This window comes from Hyaena hyaena, unplaced genomic scaffold (genome assembly GCF_003009895.1).
Source record: "Hyaena hyaena isolate Hyena2069 unplaced genomic scaffold, ASM300989v1 scaffold_1009, whole genome shotgun sequence".
Classification (NCBI taxonomy): Eukaryota; Metazoa; Chordata; class Mammalia; order Carnivora; family Hyaenidae; genus Hyaena; species Hyaena hyaena.
The window spans coordinates 73,744-95,855 of NW_024081645.1; positions in this window are offsets into that span (position 1 = coordinate 73,744).

Genomic DNA, 22,112 nt, shown 5'->3' on the forward strand with positions numbered 1-22,112 from the left:
TACTAAATAGTAAATACTTCTGTTATAAAATTCTATCATGATAAATACTAATGATTATAATAGGTAACAAAACTATATTTGGTATCATTTCACAAGCCTAAAGCAACAATGAGAATGTAGTATTTGAATAGTAATTAACACATATGAACTCAAGATAAAAATGACAGAAAACCATTGTTAAAATAATTATTTCTGATTCCATGATAACTTTTTAGAGATGCCTTTGCTGTGTCAAAAACAAAATTTGAATGTTATAGGATGAGTAATACATTGAGACAGTACATTGGGTCACTCTCTCTTTTCCCAGAGTTTCCAGTCAGGTTTCCTGCTGTATTGCACCAAAGCCAAATGTCCTATGTCAGGATAAAGTACTCTAGCAGCTTTAGGATTGCAATCCAAGATTAGGTTGTAATATTGGATAAAACTGGTGCTAATGGGAGGAAATATGAACTCTTGGGGAAAGTTCAAGTATCAACTAAGCTAGTCAGGTAATTACAATTTATCATTATAATTGATACTTTGAAAAATGTCTTCTGAAGAATTAAGTGAAAATCCTGCATTCCCTATTCTAGAAGTTGACCCATTATACCTTATTCTGTTATAGCAGAATTATGCCCATGGTTAAAATTATTTTTCCACCTTGCCCTTCTTAGAGGGACAGCATCATATATGTAGGAGGTATTTTTATTACTTTAAATCTATATCCATTTTATATTTAGGGAGTGGGTAGGTAAAGTACAGATGAATTTGGAAACCCATAAAGAGCAGGAAGAATCAAACAGTATGATTTAAAAAGGGAAAATTAATGTTTTATAACTAATGATGAGGGAGTGAGGGGCAAGGTAAGGGCAAAGCACAAGCTAACAGCACCACCACCCCAGGTGGGATATGTGTGATATTCCTCGGACATTCCTGGCTGCCCAAGAACAAGGGAAAGGAAAGAAAGCAGATGGTTGACTGATAGAGAACACAGTCATGCAGGACAGGAGTCTCCTTCAGTTTAGGGATAACTTAATAAACAGCAAGAAAAAGGCAATTTTAGCCGTAGCCTAATCTTCAGAAACTCATACACTCCCATTTCCTGGAGTCCCAATATCACCCTCATCAAGATGTAAGGGGGTTTAAGTGCTTGCCATGGTGATGTGGGAAACAGAGGCAAATGAAAAGTTAAATTCCCTTACTGTCTACAGCCCATTGACAAGTCTTTGAACAGGCAGAGTGACCTTCCTCTAGGAGCTTAGCTGCCTCCATGATGACACTTTGCTGGGGGCAAAACGGAATTTTGGCTTAACATTATCCTGATGCCCCCTCCCTCAGGATCCTGTGAGTCTCCTTACACACATATAAATTCCTTTGCAAACCTCCTTTATCTTTAAGCCCCGTGTATCTGTCAGCAATTATACTCCAAGCATATGGCCCCTGATACAAATCTGAAGGATCTTATGATTTAGGTTTTACGAAACAGTAGTAAATGATGTTTTCCTAAAAACAAATAGCCCCTCAAGGTCCTGGAAACCTTGCTTCCAAAATTTCTTAGAGACTTACACTGTCCCTCACCCCCTTCCAACCTGAGGGTATATAAGCAGTCACTCTTTACAACCGCAGTGCAGCTTTTCCTGACCATGGGTCCTCTCCCCATGCTTTAATAAAATCATCTTTTTGCACCAAGGACATCTTCAAGAATTCCTTTCTGGCCATTGATACTGGACCCCACCATCACCCCAAAACCCCATCACTAATGTAACAAATTTTTTAAAGCATTTTCCATATTATTTTAAACTCTTTAAAATTTTTGTTTCTTTTTCAATGTTTATTTATTTTTGAGAGAGAGAGAGAGAGAGAGAGACCGCATGAGGGAGGGAGGGGCAGAGAGAGAAGGAGACACAAAAGCCAAAGCAGGCTCCAGGCGCTGAGCTGTCAGCATAGGGCTCGATGTGGGACCTGAACCCACGAACATGACCCCAGCTATGTCGGACGCTTAATCAGCTGAGCCACCCAGATGCACCACTAAGGTTACAAATTTTTAAGAAATTTCTTTCTTTCTTGTTATGTTATACCCATATCGCAGTATCCTCACCGACCAGAGACCACCAGGGAGACCGAGTCACGCATGCAAAGGCAAAGGGCTTTATTACGGGCTTAAGCTCGGGCTCACAGACTTCACCAGCGTATGGGTCCGTGCTGAGAGCCCCGAACAAGGGCAGAGTAGGGTTTTTATGGGGTTTGAGGCGGGGGAGTTACAGAAGTTGTGACATGGGAACAGTGATCCAATCATAATTATTCAACATCATTGACAGCGGGTTTGACCATACACATTGTCTAGAGTATTCGTTACTTTTGGCGGGATCCAATTACAACATTTAGAGTACCTTTAAATTCAACCAATCACAGAGCGAGCCTAGGGTCTTGTTTGGCGACTAACAGGTTAACTTTAACATTAGGTAACAGGGTCCTATCTATAGTTTCTATCTCCAGGCCTCTCCCTTAACTATGTGGAGGGTGGTCGCTGGCCTTTCCTGATTGGGTGTTGCAAGGGTTGTTACTCCTGCCTTGGGCAATGTGTAGCTACCTGATAGTTTCCGGGAAGCCGAAACTCAGGCCTTCTAGTTTAGAGGGGAAACTTAAAGCCCGTCATGGAGTCAGTTTGGTTTGGACGTTTAGACTTGTGGCCTTACAGTTCTTGTTTTTGAATGCAAGATTCAGTGAACAGGTCCAAGCAGGAATTGAGAAGTGGATTTTGGTGGACTTAGTGCAGTACTAAATTTCTGCAATTGAAATAGTTACTACTAATATTTTCCTAAATGTTCAGGTTTTAAAAAATAGATAACTTTAATCTTATGATCTTAATAAGTTGGATTTACCCCCTTTTTTATTGAACATAAATAGATGTTAAAATCTAGAGGCATTCTCTGAAGCTATTAGAGCTACTGGAAGTCCACACAAGGATTCCATTTGAAGATTGCTCCTAGAGGACATATTTAATAAAAGCTCATTTCTAATTTTCCTCCTATCTAATGCCAGAAGACCAAGCTGACCGTGTTGGGATGTGATCCTTTAACTCAGTGATTTCTCACCTGAGATTTGGATCATATAATCATGCTTTAAGTACTTGAGCAAGGGTTCTGACACTGCATTTCTAATCAGGGAAACATAAAACAAGATTTGTCCTCAAGCTGTTTTACTTGGCATATAATGGTCTCCATTTCCTTTCATGAAGCATTATCTTGATAAATTGCTGTGTTTTAAAGATCACTTTTTCACTGGAAAATGTGCAATAGATCAGACACTGATGGCTCTTGTTGGGGTTGAGATTTTGGCCACATGTATAACCTTACTGAATGCTATATTCATGCCCCATGATATTCCTGACTTTGCTCATTGTTTCTAATTTGTATACTGGCTATTTTAGCAAATTAGACAGGATAGATTCTCCAAACGATAAAGCACAGTCTTTAGCTAAACTAAGAACTAAAAAGCATTTAAGAATATTATCATACTAAAAAAAATTCGTGAAGTCTTAAAACTGAAAGAAAGGAAGGACGGAAGGAAGGAAGGATGGAAGGAAGGAAGAAGAAAACAGTCCTGCTAGTCAGGTCACATTCCTTGAATTCAAATGTTAATTATTCCCAGTGAATATTACCAAGGTAATTGATTTATACAGGTATGTTAGAATTTGAATCACTTACCTATATTCATCCCTGGAAATCTAGCAGTAGTTTAAAGAAAACTTACATGGTAATTTGTCCGTACTTATTACACTTGGAGGAACACTTAAAAAACACTACACATAAACAAAATACAAAGCAGGCACATCGCAGTGGAGTACAAGTTCCTTAGAGTGACAATAACAATTAGTATAAAAAGAACAGCGTTGGCTCCATTGAGGACTACTATTTCCTCAAAAGCAAAGGAGCAATTTAGAGGAAAACTATTGGAATTAGTCACTATATCAGTGAGCTGATTGTTAAATAATGCCCTGAAATAACTTTGAAATAACACATGGGTATAGCAGTGCTACTAGCAAATGGTAAAGAAAACATTTCTCAATTCACTTATATTTACCTGAACTTTCTTTCTGTCAATTAAGTTTTTTGTCACAAAGAAGTTAAGAAAACACCTGTCCTTCTGTTATTTTTTTATATTAGATTTATAATTCTAATAGAGGATTAAAAGACTACTTTATAATTATCAAGCATGAATCTCAATTTCATATTTAAAAATAAAGTTCATGTCATGCCCGAAGTCATGGAGAAACTTAGAAGTGGTGTTTAAAATAGAATTTTAGACTACTGACTTGAAATCTCATGCTCTGACCACTAGACCACACGCCTGCCCAAGGATACTTACATTTTTTTACTGTGTTATTCTTCTTTGTAATTAGATGCAGTGATTAGAGTGTCTTTTGCATTACTCTGCATTTTTCTTTTAAGTTAGGGTTGTAACCCACATAGGGCAATGTCCCTTACAAAACTAAACAAGGGATTTTCAGTCTTGCAATACAATCTCTTGATATTTGTTTATAGGTTTCACACATCAAAAAAACAATGAAATCTGTAATTTTTCAAATTACAATCTTCTCATTCTCTAAGTTATGTGCCTATGAGAATTTGCAAATCTTTTGAAGAGAATGTAATATTTATGCTTACAAAATGTAGGCTTTCATATTTGGGTACAATTACAAATCAAGGCCTTTTTTTTCTCCCATAATAATCAGTTCTCAAAGTTGTGGGTTTTCCTCATTTGAAAATAAATTAATGGGAATTTTAAAATATAATTCATCCAGTTATTAAATCTTTTCAATCTTTAAAATTAGAAACCATTTCATTTCTCAATCTGCCAAGAAGCAATGGCAGAATATGCCTTTTAGCATATTACAATTTAATTTTTGTTGATTGAGGAAATAAAAATAAACAGCTAAAACTTTTAATCTAAATTTAAAATAGGAGAAAACTGCTATGTGATTCCTTATTATTTTGCTTTCTTTTTCATGACACATGTGTATTGTGTGCTTAAATAATTGAGTTTTTCTCTATCAAGTACTTGTCAAGAGAAAAAGTCAATTTTGGAACAACAAAAACTCAAAATACTACAGATGGCTTTCTAAAGGAATTTGAATTAGATAGTATTCAATGTTGCAAAAAAAAAAACAAAGATAACTTTTATAGCCCTAAACATCAAGTTTTTAAATTAGAGATTGATATAAAAGGGAACTGATTTTGCTTCATCATTCATTTTTAAATAACACATCATAGTTACTAAATTATACAGTTTTATGTAGAGACATACATATTTTCTGAATGCTGTCATGTAATTATTTAGAAATTTCATTTTCAAAGCCATGAGTTTTAGACACAGGTTACTTTTTAAAATCATTAATACTTTAGAGATGAAGATGTGGTCACTCACATTTTTTCCAGACCTTGCTGGAGCCATCTGTAGAGCAGGCAGTGGGAGGTGGGGAGCACGGTGGCAATAGTCAAATGGGAAATTTGTTCACCCTCATATAAAAAGTGTAGGCTGTTGTTAGGGAGTAAAGAGTGTTCCAGAGGGAAAATAATGTGGAATCAGGAATGTCAGTGTCCATACAAAGAGATACTCTTCTACGTAGTGGTTGCCTCTTTATCAAAACTGTAGAAAATAAGTTTGGAGAACAAGTTCTTTATCTAATTTGCTCAACACTGTACCTCCGGTGTCTAGAATAACAAATTTTTACTAAATGAATAAATGAGTGAATGGATGGATGGATGAATGAGTAGTGACTCCATTGGATGCCTTTTAAATCAAGTTGCCATATTAACATTAATAATCATGGGTAAACTGAAGGTAATCCCACTGACAGTGAGTGGCGTAGGAAGTATACACACTGAAGATGTTTGAGAGAAGAGAACTGTGGCTGGGATGAAGGATTCTTGAGAGCAAATGGCCACTTGGGCAACCTGAAATTTTCCAAAGTAGTTGTAAGTCATGGAGAGAACAGTAATCTACTGACATCAAAACCTCCTCTGAAATTTATGGATGAAATATGATAGCTGGTCTGTCTTTTAAAATCATACTTTGAGAGGTGCCTGGGTTGCTCATTCGGTTAAGCGTCTGACCAGCTCAGGTCATGATCTCACAGTTCGTGGGTTCGAGCCCCATGTCGAGCTCTGGGCTGACAGTCTGGAGCCTGCTTCAGATTCTGTTTCTTCCTCTGTCTCTGACCCTTCTCTGCTCACGCTGTCTCTGTCTCTCAGAAATAAATAAAAGACATTAAAAAAATAAAATAAAATCATACTTTGAGGGCTAAGGTAGGGAGAACAGGAAAAATGGATGAGGTATAGATGAAAAAAATTGGCTACATGTTGATAATGGTTGAAGTTAAATACACGTTATCCATTATACCCTTCTCTACTTTCATGCTTCAAACTTTAAAAGTCAATAAACACACGACTCTCCACTTAAGCATGACATAGTAAACATTTATATTGCCTAATATGTAGATAGTCTATTCTTAGGCCTACTTATACTGTGTAGATTAGGAACATTTTGGAAAAGATTTGTCTTCATGACAAAAAAATTACTTATAGCTCTAGATGCAATAAATTATGATGGAAATTATTATCATATCACTGATATCAGGTTTTTAAGAATCTTGGGGGAGAGCTAAGGAGCATATCTTTACCCAAAACCCAGTTGTCCTCAGCACATCTTCACACTCAGATGAGGGCTGAGGAAGTCAAGGAGATTAGTGGTAAGGTAACCTAAATAACCAAGGTATCCTTGATAACCCACCTGTTGCTGCCCATTTACAGAAAAGACTTAGGTGTGGCCCTCTCTTCAGGTACTGGAATTTATTACTTTTTAGTGCTTTATGTTATTCTCCTTGCCTGAGCATGAGCCAGATTTTTTATTAATATTTTATTTATTTGTGAGAGAGAGAGGCAATGTGAGTAGGGGAGGGTCAGAGAGAAAGAGAGGGAGATACAGAATCCGAAGCAGACTCCTGTATCTGTGCTGACTGAGCTATCTGTCAGCACAGAGCCCAACATGCGGCTCGAACCCACGAACAATGAGATCATGACCTGAGCCGAAGTCAGATGCCTAACCGACTGAGCCATCCAGGTGCCCTGAGCATGAGCCAAATTTATTCATCAAATTACATTAGTCTTAAATTCTGGCCTACCTACCCTATCTTAGTCCATTCAGGCTACTGTTAAAAAATACCATAGATTGGGGACCTTGTAAACAACAGAAATTTATTTCACACAGTTCTGGAGGCTAGAATTCTGAAATCAGAGTGCCAGCGTGGTTGAGTTCTACAAAGCCCCCTTCCAGATTACAGACTGCAGACTTCTCTGTAGCCTTTTATGAGGGCACAATCCCATTCCTGAGGGCTCCACTCTCATGACCTAATCACCTCCAAAGGTTCCATCTCCTAATAGCATCACCTTAGGCATTATGTTTTCAACGCATGAGTTTTGGAGGCGACACGAACATTCAGACTGTAGCAAACCCTTTAATGATTTTATGTTTCTCTTAAAGTCTAATTTCTTAACAAGGAACACATACTTTTTCCTGCCTCTTCAGAGGACTTTTCTGGGTCTTTTTCAGCTCAGTGATTTGTGACTTCATAAGTAAACAATCTAATATGTATTAAGTAACTGAGGTAAAATAAGTTTGAATTCTCATTTTATTTTTAGGCACCATCATAAGTAATGTGATGCATTCAAATACAAGTTGATGAGAGGACATGAGGTGATTTTTCTAGCCCAATCCCCATGCTGTCCTACTCAAAAGTGTATTTTCATTGAGATTGATTGGCAAATGTTTGGTGTGAGAGCTTTAAAAAAAAAAAAACCACAGCTATGTATTACAGAGTCCTGGAGGGCAAGAAGTATCTCTCCATAGGTACCTTTTTTATTTTCTCACAGCACCTTAAAAATAATTGTGTCACATAGTAGACCCCAATACCTTTCTTTGCACTATGAATCATCACTATACCACACAGCCTGACCTGAAAATAAGTGATTCCCATATTTAGTAGTGTTAATCTGAAAAATTTTAAGCCTATCTTGTTATTGAATTAAGAAAATCCACAATGGCATCATTGTACAATTGAAACCCACCCCCTGTATATTCAGTACTAAGGCTGAAAAATCATACTGTAATGGAAGAAGGCCAAAATTAAGTGAGCTGTTCACTTCAAATTGTACCATAGCTCTAGTATTCATACAATATATTGCAATTTCCAGCTGACCTTTCAAATCTACTTACAAGAAGAGAGGTTTATAATTCAAATATTGTAGGAAGAGGAAATCTAATTTTGACCTTGAGTCAAATTGATGCCAAAGGAACTTTATGGTTTTCTTTACTTTATAAGCTGTAATTGCAAATACAGTTTCCTTCATCTAAAAAACTATTCCACCCTGAAATTTTCAAACAAAAATAGTTTGCAGAAACATTGGCAAAAGACATCTTCAAAGGAAACTAACTAGTTTGAATTAGAAGGAGAGGGAGGAGAGAGATGGTGGATATTTTTAAAGGGATTATGTTTTCAATATTTTGGGCATTCGATGTCTAATTCCTGTTGCTTTTTTTAAAAGCATTTCTCATTTAAAATTTAAAAGTAGATTAGTAATTTAAATGTGCTTAATTTGTAAATAAGATAAAAATAACATGTGTATAAGATACTTGAAAAGAAAAAACATGTGAACATCTCCTTAAATATTAAATAGAAATAAAATTGTTATTAGTAGATGCCATAAAATACTAAAATAGGTGGGTCCAAATTATGGCATTAATAAAGAGATAGAAATGGTAAGGCGTTCATTTACCAAAAATATTTTTGACTATTTTTGCCAGAATTCTTGATAATATAATTTCATGTGTAATGCCAAAAAGAATGAGTTATGTTGGTTGCCCCCAACATTGTTCATTATGATGCATCTATAGGTTAATTTTATTTTAAAAAATTAACAAAAAAATTTTTTGAGAGAGAGAGTGTGCGAGTGTGCGCAGGGAGGGGAGGGGCAAAGTAATAGAGAGGGGATCTTAAGCAGGCTCCATGCCCAGCAAGGAGCCTGATGGGGTTTAAACTCAGGACCATGAGATCATGACCTGAGCCCAAATCAAGAGTCAGATGCTTAACCTACTGAGCCACCCACACATGCCTGGTGTGTCTGTAGGTTAATGCCTAACTTTGAGATTACTGGCTCATAACCTTTGCCACAACAATTGCCTAATGTTCAACATAAGACACCTCAGGATTCTTGTTTTACAAAGTTAGTGTATTATCTCAGTAGTTGAGATGTTAGGATAGAGTATGAGATTAGCATTAAATAAAAGTGTTATCCTTTCTTACTTCCTATTGTAGCAAATTCTAGGTCATTACACTGATCCCAGTTCTCAAATAGATAACTCTGTGCGTGTGTGCGTGCACGCATAACTTTTACACTCAGGTACTTCTGATTCCAGTTTATATTGCACATGGATTTTCACTATCCAAAGCATATTTGAACAAGGTAACACAAAGGAACCCACCAAATTTATCTCAAATGTTTTTAGCTTACCTTTGAACTAAATGTACCAAATATTGAAGTAATAATTGCAGCAATGAGAAGAGGAGATATGTGAATCATTGAGAGTACATAAATGTTGAATTAAAGTAGTTCGTGTATTGGTTAAATGGCTATCAGATTAGAAAGAAAGTTCAGAGGTTCTTTTTGTTCCTAGGAAGAAATAATTAAATACAATAAAAACAAAGGAGTTGGAAAAGATCCAGAGAAGCATCACATCTTCACAGAAATGGCTTTTGTGTTAGGTCAGGATAAAATGATAGATTTAGAAAGATAAATCCATTTCCAGAAGTAATAACCCCGCTACAAAAAAAAAAAAAAAAAATCCCACCAGATTAACAAAACCAGGATAAACTAAACCAAGATAAGAAAAATAAAAAAATAAAGATGGAAATTGTGTTATGCTTCTACCCTTAGGCCACTTCATAGAATCTTAACCTATTACACTGGAAAGGACATGACAGAAGCCTTGGTCCAACTCCTTCATTTCACAGATTTGAAAACTGAGGAGCAGAGCCCCTGTGTCATTTGTCCAATGTTACACATTTGATGGTGGTGGGCTGGGGTAAAAACATGGCTTCCTGATTTCTGGTCTGAATTTCTTTCCATTATTACTAATCAGGGATATCTCTTTATCAATTCAAAACCACAAATGTGTTTTGATTATCTTCTTACAACAGTATTGTGGGACCTAAATGCCGTTGCAATTATTATCATGGTTGTTAGATTTCATGGCCATTATCCACCTGCTGGGGCTCTACTTTAAGGCACACAGGCAAGGAAAGTAGTCTACTGTCCTGTAACATAAAATAGTTACTTTGGAGTAAAAAAATTATCTGAAAGTTCCTGCAGGAAAAGTTCTCTTATTAACACCCTTGCCTTCTCCCTTTTTCCAAGGTAACGATATCCTACCCAGTTGCCCCAGGATGAACCTGGTTAGTAATTCTTGGTGTTTCCATTTGAAGAGATGAACAAAGGAGGTGTCAGGGAACAAAAGCTTTTAGTGTAAGACTATGGTCACCTTATCTCATGGAGAAGAGATGGCAATTATGTATTGGGATGGAAAAAACAAATAAGACTTATAAACAATTTACCCAGCAATATCACTGCTGGGAATTTATCCAAGGGATAACTCTCCCAAGGGGGAGTGCTGATGCATAGGGGCACATGTGCCCCAATGTTCATTGCAGCACTCTCAACAATAGCCAAAACATGGAAAGAGCCTAAGTGTCCATCAACTGATGAATGGATCAAGAAGATGTGGTTTATCTATACAATGGAATACTACATGGCAATGAGAAAGAATGAAATCTGGCCATGTAGCATGGATGGACCTTGAGGGTGTTATAGTGAGCGAAATAAGTCAGGCAGAGAAGGACAAATACCACATGTTTGCACGTATAGGGGGATTAGGAGGAACTTAATGAAGGACCATGGGGGAGAAGAAGGGGAAAAATAGTGGGGGAGAGGGAGGGAGGCAAACCATGAGAGACTCTTGAATGCTGAGGACAAACTGAGGGCAGATGGGGTGGGGAGAGGGGGAGGGAGTGATGGGCATGGAGGAGGGCACTTGTGGGGATAAGCTCTGGGTGTTATATGGAAACCAAGTTGACAATAAACTATTTTTAAAAATAAATAAATAAAACGAGAAATCACAAAAAAAGAGTCTATATCCGTCAGTGTTGCATAAATTGAAGAAGAAAGTAAAAAGAGGGAAAAAAAGAATTTATAAACAATTTAACAATTTGTCTATAAAATTAGAATATAATCACATCTGCTAATAGAAATGCTTTTTCCATATCAGTAATTCCATATAGGTTTCCCACACTGCCCTTAGCATTTGGTGCTCCTGGTAGTTTGTGCTGAATATTTTCTTTCAAGTTACAAAGTAAAACTCACATATTTGAAAAAGAGAAGAAACATCAAGTCTATTATGTTTTACATTACTTCATTTTCATTTTAGTGTCCTTTTAGACTTAGAATAGATTTATATAAACACATATTTAGGTTGAATGCCAAAAGGCTTAGTATTATAACAATTGTCAGAGGTTGAAACTAGATCTCATCATAGAATGAACTTGGCTATAAGAAGAAATGTGAAATGTAATCACAATTACATTTTTACAATAAAAAAAGTCAGTAATAGAATCTTTTTTAAATGTTTATTTTGCAAGAGAGAAAGAGAGAGAGCGTGTGTGAACAAGGGAGGGGCAGAGAGAGAGGGAGAGAGAGAATGCAGGCTCTACGCTGTCAGCACAGAGCCTGATGTAGGGTCTGAACTCATGAACCATGAGATCATGACCTGAGCTGATATCAAGAGTCAGACCCTAACCAACTGAGCTACTCAGATGCCCCAGGATTTTTATTTAATGTCCATCTATTTTGGGAAGGGGCAATGGCAGAGAGAGCAGAGAGAATCCCAAGCAGGCTCAGGGCTGCAGCAGAACCCAAATCAAGGCTCAATCCGCCAAATCGTAAGATCATGACATGAGCTGAAATCAGAAGCCAGATCCATAACCAAATGAGTCACTCAGCACCCCATCACTAATAGAACTTTTAAAGTTTGATAACGTACAGGAACAAATATTTGGATTTCTGTCAATCTCTTTCTCTATTTCTCATTTTAACAACTTAAAATTTCTTGTTTTCTGTATAACTATCAGCTTTCACAATCTTTTGTGAAATTTTGCAATACTTTCCTCTTCCAATACTTCCAGTGTATAGGGAAATTTTAATTCCAAGTTATGTCTGTACATTCAAAGTGAATAGTCAAATGTTAACGAATATACATTAGAATGGACTTCCTTGTTGGCATTATGCTCCTGCTTTGCTGTCAGTACAGGATGTAGACATGATGATGATGATGTAGGATTGTGGCTATGTGACCTTTCAAAGGCCAAAGGGAGGCTGTAGTTGAAGCCAAATAGAAATCTTGTCCAAATGCCAAAATCAAAACCAAACTTTACTGAGTCCCCAATTCAGAGTTTGGTAGAACATTTCAATAAGCAAAGAATGTCCTAATTTGTTAATAGTTTTTCTATTTGTCTTCCTTTCTGGAGAAATAACTAGACAGTTTAAACTGAAATCAATGAGTTCCTCTAAAATCCACAAGATGGTGCTATGAAGTGGCGTTTAGAAAATTTTTGAAAACCATATGCCTTCTAGGAGCAACTTTTAGGGAGGGCCAAATAAGTACCATTTAATAATATCGATTACAAGTAAATACCATTTTTAAAAAAAGTAATGTCAACCAGATGAGTTGATATAAGGAAAGCATACCTTTACATCTAATGTTGCTTTTCAATACTTTGTCCCCCAAATGATACTTCTGCAATTCTGTTATTGGCCTCAGGTTTTAAAAAATTCTTATGAGAAGACTAAGAATTGAACTTGGATCTCAGCAGGGCTAAGTTGTGATGGAAAAAGTACTGCATTGAAATAGAGACCAGAGTCCTATTTTTAAAATTAATTTTTTTGAGAGGCGGGAGAGAGAGAGAGAGAGAGAGAGAGAGAGGAGGAATGAGTGGGGGAGGGGCAGAGAGAAGGGGAGACATAGAATCCAAAGCACGCTCCAGGCTCTGAGCTGTCAGCACAGAGCCAGATGCGAGGCTCGAACTCACAACCCACAAGATGATGACCTGAGCCAAAGTTGGACGCCTAACTGAGCCACCCAGGTGCCTTGAGACCAGAGTTTTAATCTCTGCCCTCTACCTGAATGGCTGCAGCCAGCCAGCCTTCTATCTCTGTCAGCTGTTCCCCACCAAGTGCAGTTTTACCCCTGGGGAATATTTAGCAATGTCTTGGAGACACCTTTGATCATCACGACTTTGGTGTGGGGCTGCAACTCGCACCTGTGAGTAGAGGTCAGAGGTGCCACTGAGTATCCTACAATGCACAGGAAAGATTTACCCACAACAAAGAATTACCCTGCCCAAGAGTAATTGTGTCCAGGTTGAGGAACTTGACCTATTTGCTCACTCTTTCATTGGTTTGTCTGTTCATTTATTAATTAGTTCACACATTCATTGACTTCTGCATGTGTGGATTCATTCCTTCAACAAGTTTTTACAAAGTGTCTACTATGATTCAAGGCTGAATAAGGTCTAGGGATTAAAAAGACAAAAATTATCCTACTCTTGTTCAACCTTATGAGGGAGCAAGACACTTATGAAATAACAATTTGTGATCAGTGTTTCAGTGTTAAATGTAGGATGTTCTGAGAACATAGGAGAGTCTGATGAACACTGGAGAAGAGGGACGAATTCAGGAAGGGTTCACAAGAGTGGAAGTTGTTTACTGGTTGGGTGGAGAGTGGTCATAGAATGAAACTTTGTGCAAAGCACAAGCTAAGCCAGAAATGTATAGTAGTCCAAAGTGTGTTTGATGAAGTGTATGCTGCTGTGGCATGAGATTAGAGTAAGGAGGGAGGCTGGGAAAAGGAGAGGCAAAACTCTGAAAAAGGTAGAATGGGATCCCGCTGAGAAGGGCCTTGGAATTCATCCTCCAGGTACCAAAATTTAAAACAGAAGAGTGATATTAAACATGTGGTAGTCACTTCACCTCTTTAGGCCTGGGTTTCATACTCTTAAAGTGTTTGATGAGATATGTTTCAGGTTGCCTTTAGCTTTAAAACTATGTTTTGTAATTATAAAGCCAATCCGTTAGATATGTTAAATGCGGTATATTCTTAGATTGATAATTACAACTATCAGTAAAAATTGCAATATCTATAAAGAATATATCTTTATACACAGAAGTTGTGTTCTCACAGATATTTGCTTTCATTATAATGAACAAAATATAAGATATTCCCATTAATATATTTGGTGTTGGTTTTAGGGGTGGATATACTTGAGAAAATCAAGTTATTTTGCAGAGTAGAGTCTCCAATCAGTTAATTCCTATGTCAATAACTACTTTTGGTTGCACCTGGGACAAATTTTTAAAAATATTTTTTCCTCAACCTTTTCTAATTTTATCAGTAAGTTTTATTTATTTTAACAAGTTTTTTTTAAGTTTATTTATTTATTTTGAGAGAGACAGGGACAGCACAGGTGGGAGAGGGGCAGAGAGAAAGGGAGAGAAACTATCCCAGGCAGGCTCTGTGCTGCCAGCACAGAGCCTGGGTGGGGCTTGAACTCACGAAACTATGAGATCATGATCTGAGCCAAAACCAAGAGCTGAATGCTTAACCAACTGAGCCACCCAGGTGCCCTTTTTTGTCAATAAGTTTTAGACAATCTAATTAGATCTAAGTAATTTAATGTATGTTTTATAATTTGAGTAATTACTTTAAAATATGAGTATTTTGGGGAAATAAAACTTTGGAGTCTTCTGTCATACATTGATAAATGAAAAGAACCCAAAGATTAATAACTGTTTGAATTTTACTTGAGTAAAATTAGTAGTTATCAACTGAATATTTGATATAATTTGATTATGATTTATAAAGTGTATTTTCATGATATATTTCTCATTTAATATTTTAATATTTGTAAGTTAAATTCAGCTTTAAAATATAGGTAGCTGAAACCCCGCTGCAGTCCTGTTCTGTTGTCATTCAGAATGTAAGCCCATAGATCAAATGACATACCGTGAGATAAAAGAAAAAACAAATTGGGTGGGGAATACAGAAGAGAAAAATGGGCCCCATATCTAAATAGAGCTCTTCTATGAGAAGAGTTGTACCCCAAATAGAGAAATGAAAATCCTGATGTTAAAGGTGACAGAGGCACTGGGAAAGACAGGGCTGTGTTACAGTCTTCTGAACTGGGTAGGGATGCACGAACTAAGCCCCTTCCATCCTTGCCTGTTGTCTTACTACATCAGTCCGATTGTCTCTTTGAATCCTTTTCACTCCTTCCCCCAAATCATGATCCTTGCAGCTTCTGGGTCATATTTTCTTTTCTTCTTAAAAAAAATTTTTTTTTGATGTTTTATTTATTTTTGAGAGAGAGAGAGAGAGACAGACAGACAGACAGACAGTGTGATCAGGGGAGGGTCAGAGAGAGAGGGAGATACAGGATCTGAAGCAGGTTCCAGGCTCTGAGCTAGCTGTCAGCACAGAGCCGACGCGGGGCTCAAACCCACGAACCGGTTAGATCATGACCTAAGCCAAAGTCGTATGCTTAACTGATTGAGCCAGGCAGGTGCCCCACTGTATCATATTTTCTTAAGTATTAATGAAAACCTTTGATGGATCATTTCAGATTTGAATGTCCATTCATATTTATTCTCCACAGAAATTATTATTAAAACCCAATAACTAAAACACAGTATTTTAGTGGCGCATCACAGACTTGTTTCAAGAGGGTTAATCTCCAAAGGTGAGATCGTTGGGGCGCCTGGGTGGCTTAGTCGGTTAAGCGTCCGACTTTCGCTTAGGTCATGATCTCGCGGTTCGTGGGTTCGAGCCCCGCATCGGGCTCTGTGCTGACTGCCAGCTCAGAGCCTGGAGCCTGTTTCAGTCTGTGACTCCCTGTCTCTCTGACCCTCCCCTGCGCACGCTGTCTCTCTCTCTCTCCTAAAAATAAATAAAACATAAAAACAAAACAAAACAAAAAAAAAAAACAACAAAGATGAGATCGTTATATGCCGCTGTACAAAGGATTTCACCCCCAGAAAAGTGGTTGAACTAACTGGTGGTTTTCCAAGTCACCTTAGGGTTCAGAGAGGGGCCATGGAGGAAGCAGTGATGGGGGCAAAGAGCGAAGGTGACCAGTAGTGCCGACCCCAACTCTGTGCTTCATCACAAGCTTCTGTGTTTGTTGTCTCTTTGTTCCAGGCCAGACATCGTTCGAACAAACATTATGAGGAAGTGCCAGATGATTCCCAAGAGCTTTTCTGACCTGAACTTCTAGGAATTTATATTTTCCAACCCTTTCCAAAAGAGCTGCATAATAACTGAGAGGCACAAGGTCAGATAAAGAAAACATTAAAAACAACAGTACCCAAAGCTTAATCTTGCTCACCTCTTCTTAAGAAACTAGCCATTTTCTATTTAATGAAGAATATATTTAAAAAGTTAATCTCTTCAAACCCTGAGATATACAATAAAAGACAAATAAATCAGCAAGGAAATCTTTATTTGAAACTTCAGTTTGAATGTCTTGCAAAGACAGAACTTAGAGATCTGACCAAGAGCAGAAGTGGTTCTCTAGAAGGTCTTGTTTTCAAAGCAAGGAATGACTCTGAACACAATGTGAATTAGGACATGCAGACATCACATACATTCACAGAAGGTTCTATTCAAGATCTCTGATTCTTGTGCACAAAGGAGATTGCTCTCTTGGCGTCATTAAGAGTTGACATTTTCTTGCATATACATTGGACATTAAACAACAATAATACAGAAGTGCCTACAGTTGCACAGAGCATGACTGGCCACTACTTGTGGGATTATTACAAGATATATTATCTTTTTTTTCTTAAGTTTTTAAAATGTTTATTTATTTTTGAGAGGAGTGACAGAGCACGAGTAAGGGAGGGGAAGACAGAGAGGGAGACACAGAATCCAAAGCAGGCTCCAGGCTCTGAGCTTTCAGCAAAGAACCAGACATGGGGCTCAAACTCACAAACCACGAGATCATGACCTGAGCCAAAGTCAGATACTTAACTAACTGAGCCACCCAGGGGCTCAAGATGTATTATCTTTCTTAATGAAAATTGGCAGTCATCACCCAGTGGTTGGCACTGTAAACTAAATATTTATTGACAAAACCTCATGACACAACAAAAATTCATGTTACTTAGGGGAAAATGTTTCTAAACATTCCCAGCATTTTCCTGGATATATCAAAATACATTTTGTAAATTATAGTTTTAAATAATTCTAATGTACCCCCCATAAGCTAAAACAAATTTTCAGCAAAAATTCCAAGTCTACTTTAGGAATTGCTTTTCATCTGCAATATGACTAATAGCTATAGAAAACAGCTTTAGAGAGAGGCTCTAGGAGACACTTCATTTCATTCAATGCCTAAGTTCCATAATAAAGGAATATGTGAATGACCACATGGAATAAAAAGGTATACATGGTATAAAACATGGTGTACATAGTATAAAAAGGCAAAGAATGAATTAAGGGGTGGACAGGTCATAGACTTAATTTTTGGCTAGTTATGTGAGATATTCCTAGTATGAATGAATAGAATGCATAACAAGTGAGTCCACTTTAAGCTAATAACTATGCTTACATTCTGGTCGATTGGTGTTTTATAGTAAATTCAGCCAAGTGAATGCATATTATGTAAAGGGAAAGACATTTCCCAAAACTGTAGGTGAAAAAAGGTTAATTCTGGAAATCTTGTGGGTTTTTTCCTCCTTCATTAAGACAAAAATGGCTGGAGATCATTTCCCATAATTAAGGCAGCAGTGTATGGGCAATGAAGTTATTTCTGTTAGTTGTTATAACTTCTTTCAGGACATTAAGCTCCTTTTATTCATTTAAAATAAATTAATAGCATAGCTTCCCTCACTATAAACTAAAAATGGCAGCAGTGAAACACATTTGCTGTTTTAGAAAATGACTAATAGAACACATATTTCATAATATCACATGATTCAAATAGTTTAATATAAGGAATTAAAACCACTTCTGTATTTAACTTGTCCTGGAATGATAACTAAAGTCGCTTTTTAAAATTCTTCATTTATCAAAGCACATTTATAAGAAAAAAGAAATAATATATTTCCATGTTCCATAAAGATGGCAGAATGATAAAGTACAAAAAAATAGGGTAAAAGTAAAATCTTCAAAGAAAAAAAAATCGCATTAGGAATTAGATTTCTGTCTGAGGAAAATTCTCACATTTTCCTGAAGAGAAGTAAATGCTGGAATATGAAGATATAAAACAGAGTTATAGCATTAGTTTAAAATGTTATTTAAAACATTATTTCAGAATTATTATTTCCCAATAGGAAACTTTCTAACTACTATATTTTGAAATGTATCAGGAAAGTAGGTAAGGAAACATATTTAGTTAGTAGAGTTGATTCTTTTGCTTGTTCTAATAAGGGTCTGCCTTCTCTTGAGGTAAGTTGGCCAACTCTCCTATATATGGAGGACTAGAAAACTCTCAAACAGACTATAAATTATATGTAACCACTGGCTTGGAAATTTCTACCCTTGATGTTTCTGGTTTTGTTGCCCATTTTGGGGCTCAAAGAGAAGATTCAGGAAGAGCAAAGTGGTGCAGTTTCCTCTTAACCCTACAATCAGGAACAGGCTGGTACAAAGGGGAACGTAACCACAGAGCAGGGATCAGGGTGAGGTGAGGGAGACCAAGTCGGACAAGTACAGGATAGGATTCTGCCTTTACTTAAAATGTTATTTTGTTCATCATGGATTTCTTATTTTGCATTAACTTTGACTTTCTAAGACACTGCATTACCAAGTGTTTTGGCACCCACTGAAATTTTGAGACTTGCTCGACTAAATGTCTGAGCTCTGTTCCAGCAGCTCGGTGGAACCAAACTAAAGCACAACCTCCCCCTTTTACCCACCTCAGCTCTCATGGGCCAGGGATGGCTCCTACAAGAACTACATTCCCCTTGCTCGCAAAATGGAAATGAAGGGTACAGAAGCTATTTTCTGTCTCACAAGGACCTGATGGGAGTGTTAGGAAACAGGTATCACAGATAGAACTGAAACAGACTTGTAGGTGTGCTCTCTCCCAGTGCTTATTTGTTTTTGGACAGAAACCATATGAGCAAAGGAAGTAATGCCCTGAACGTGGACTTGGTAGGAAAAGCAAGGAATCAGAGTAACACATTCACCCATAAAGTATTCACTCCCAAACTCCTCCAAGCCTGCTAAGTTACATAATGAGAGGTTTGATGCCCATATATTGTACCTGTGACATAAAGCTCTTTCAAATAATGAAAAAGGCAGGATTACATGTGGCCGAGCTAAACTAGCACCAAGGGTTCTTCTCTATCCTTGAAGAGAACAAAATAAGACTTTCAATCTTACTGAACTTTTCATCAGACTTGCTGGTATCTTTCTCTTTGTCTTTTCTGTGTTTACAGTCCTCAAGCAGGGGCAGACCCAGCCCTCCTCCACAAAGAACTCCAGGACTCTGCCTTCTCTCCATTGTGTCTGACCTCAGTCAAGTGGAGAAAGGAATTAAGGTTTACTGAGTAACTGCTGGGTGTCGATGCTTTCAGAAATGTTATCTTACTTAATGCTCCAGCAGTCCTATAAGGGGAAAGAAATTCTCACCAAGAGGATCAGGAGATGTGGGGAAGAGGTCTGGGAGCTGTTACAGCTAGACCCAGGAAACCCTTAGGTGTCACATTGGTTTCTCTGAAGGGACAGATAAACCTAGACGTAATGTTACTTTGTCTTCCATTGTAGCAAGTAGCCTCCTCACAGGATTCTTTGGAAAGGTGAGATACAGGCCTTTAGCTGCATTGTTGTCCTTGGAAGGAAACGTGTACACCACAGTACTTTCAGTAAATTGAAAGCTAATGCTATGGGCAATAAAAACTCTCAAAAGAAGAAAGGAGAAAATTAGGTCATCAATCTGGTTAAATTATTTTGATTTAATAATTACAATCTAGTTAAATTATCTGCTGACATTAGATGGATATTGGTTTTTGGGCATTAACATGGGTATATGTCTATTTTATGCATTTCTGTTGCAGATTCAGTAGGAAAAAATGCCTAAATATATATTTAATTCCATAGGATCCCAAAGCACTTTGAGGATTTAAATTGATAAGCCAACCTCAAAGGGACTGATTCTTGCAACTAAAACACAGACACCTCTGGGGTGAAATGTGGCAACAGTTTGACAGGCATAGCAGTAGCTTAGGCCAGAAAGGATTTATCCAATTAAAATTATGGGATGAATTTTGGCTGGCAGAATGTAATTACCAGCCTTGGAAAGGATCCAGGATCCTGAGGTTAACACCCCTCCTCTTGCCAACAGCCCTCCTACCTGCCAACACTCCGAGATGGAGAAGGCTGGATCTGACACAATCGCACATAATACTGTTGTGACATCTAAGTACAATGATGATGATGTGAGAAGCATCATGAACCTGATTTTTTTTAACACTCATTATGTTACTTATTTTTATGCCACATTAGGCTAGAAACCAAATGTCCACATAAATGTTAATTTCCTCAAATCTGTGTTTAAAAAGTATAATTAGAAAATAAAAAATAGATTTAAAAATTAATTTATTCTGTCAAAGTAGTTATTTAGTGATTATTTCACTCCAGGAACGAAACTGGATCAAAATGGTGACATTTAATCCTTGCTATATATACTAAAAAATAAAACCGGTCCTAATTTTTTGTAAATGCGTTCTCAAGGTTCACTGGCCTAGAAAAAATAGAAATAATGCTTAATGTCTGGTTCATAGCGTTTGTAAGTTTGAGTACGTGGGCAGGTGTTAGTACTGCTTTTGTCCTGGGGTGGGTCCCGCGCCTGCCTACTCACAAGCGCTCGTGGGCAGTATTTCTCGGCAGAGACTTTACTGGAAGGGTGCGTTTGCGTGTGCGCCGAAGAGCCCCCTGCTGGTGTAAGATCAATGGGTAATGACCTCATCATTAGATTCTAATGCCCTTTTAAAAAGTCACACATTTACAAGAGACAATTATGGAGAATCCCAAGGTAAAGGAGAGGCGGTGAGAAGGCAATAATACTAAGAACGTCAAGGTTTCCGGGCCGCCGGCACCCGGTGGGTGCGGGGCCCGCGGAATCCAGGCCAGTAAGGGACCGGCGGAGCCTGCTCCTGAGGCGTGCGGCGGGAGAGCCCGCGAGCGGGGCGCTCGGGGGGCGGGGCCGGCGGCGGAAGCTGCGCGCCGCTCACGCGCGGAGACCCCAGTTCGGCGCCGTGCTACTCCGCCGCCCCTCCGCGCGCGCAGGTCGGTTCAATCCCCGACGCGGAGGCGCGGGAGCTGCTCAAGAGCTGGATCCGGGGCAGCCCCGCCGCCGGCCGTCCCTCGCTCCCGGGCCCCGTGGCCCGCGGGCGCTGCTCGAGGGGCGGCGGGAGAGCGTCCCAAGTTGCGCGCCGAGTCCCTCGGGTTAGCCTTCGGCCCACGTGGCCCTGAGCCACTTCACACCGGAACCGGGGCGGGGCCACGCAGGGAGCCCCAGCGGCGGGTTCCAACCCGAACACGCGCCACCCCGTCCTCAGGGAGTCTTTTTGCGGCCCGAAAAGCGCGAGCGGTGGTGCGTGCGCAGGGGGCAGGTGCTCTGACGGAACTGTTGCGAACTGCTCCACCCCGAGCTGGCCCTGCTAGTTCCTCCCCGGGGGAGGCCGGTTTTGGGTTTATGGCCGGAAGTATTCGAACTGCAATTGGAGGGATGGGCGGACGGGGAGCTCAGTCTCCCAAACCACAGAGTGTTTGCGGGGTTACTCTGGGTTACTTTGTAAGTGGAAGAGGCCGAGAAACACTTACCCTTTTTACTAACAAGCTTGACTGCTCTCCAAAATCCTGGTGGCCGCTAATTTCAGCTTTTGCTGTGAAGGTAGATTTTTCTAACACCATCTTTGTGTGATTTAACTGTCCACAGGGAATCAAAATGTGGAATGAGAGGATGA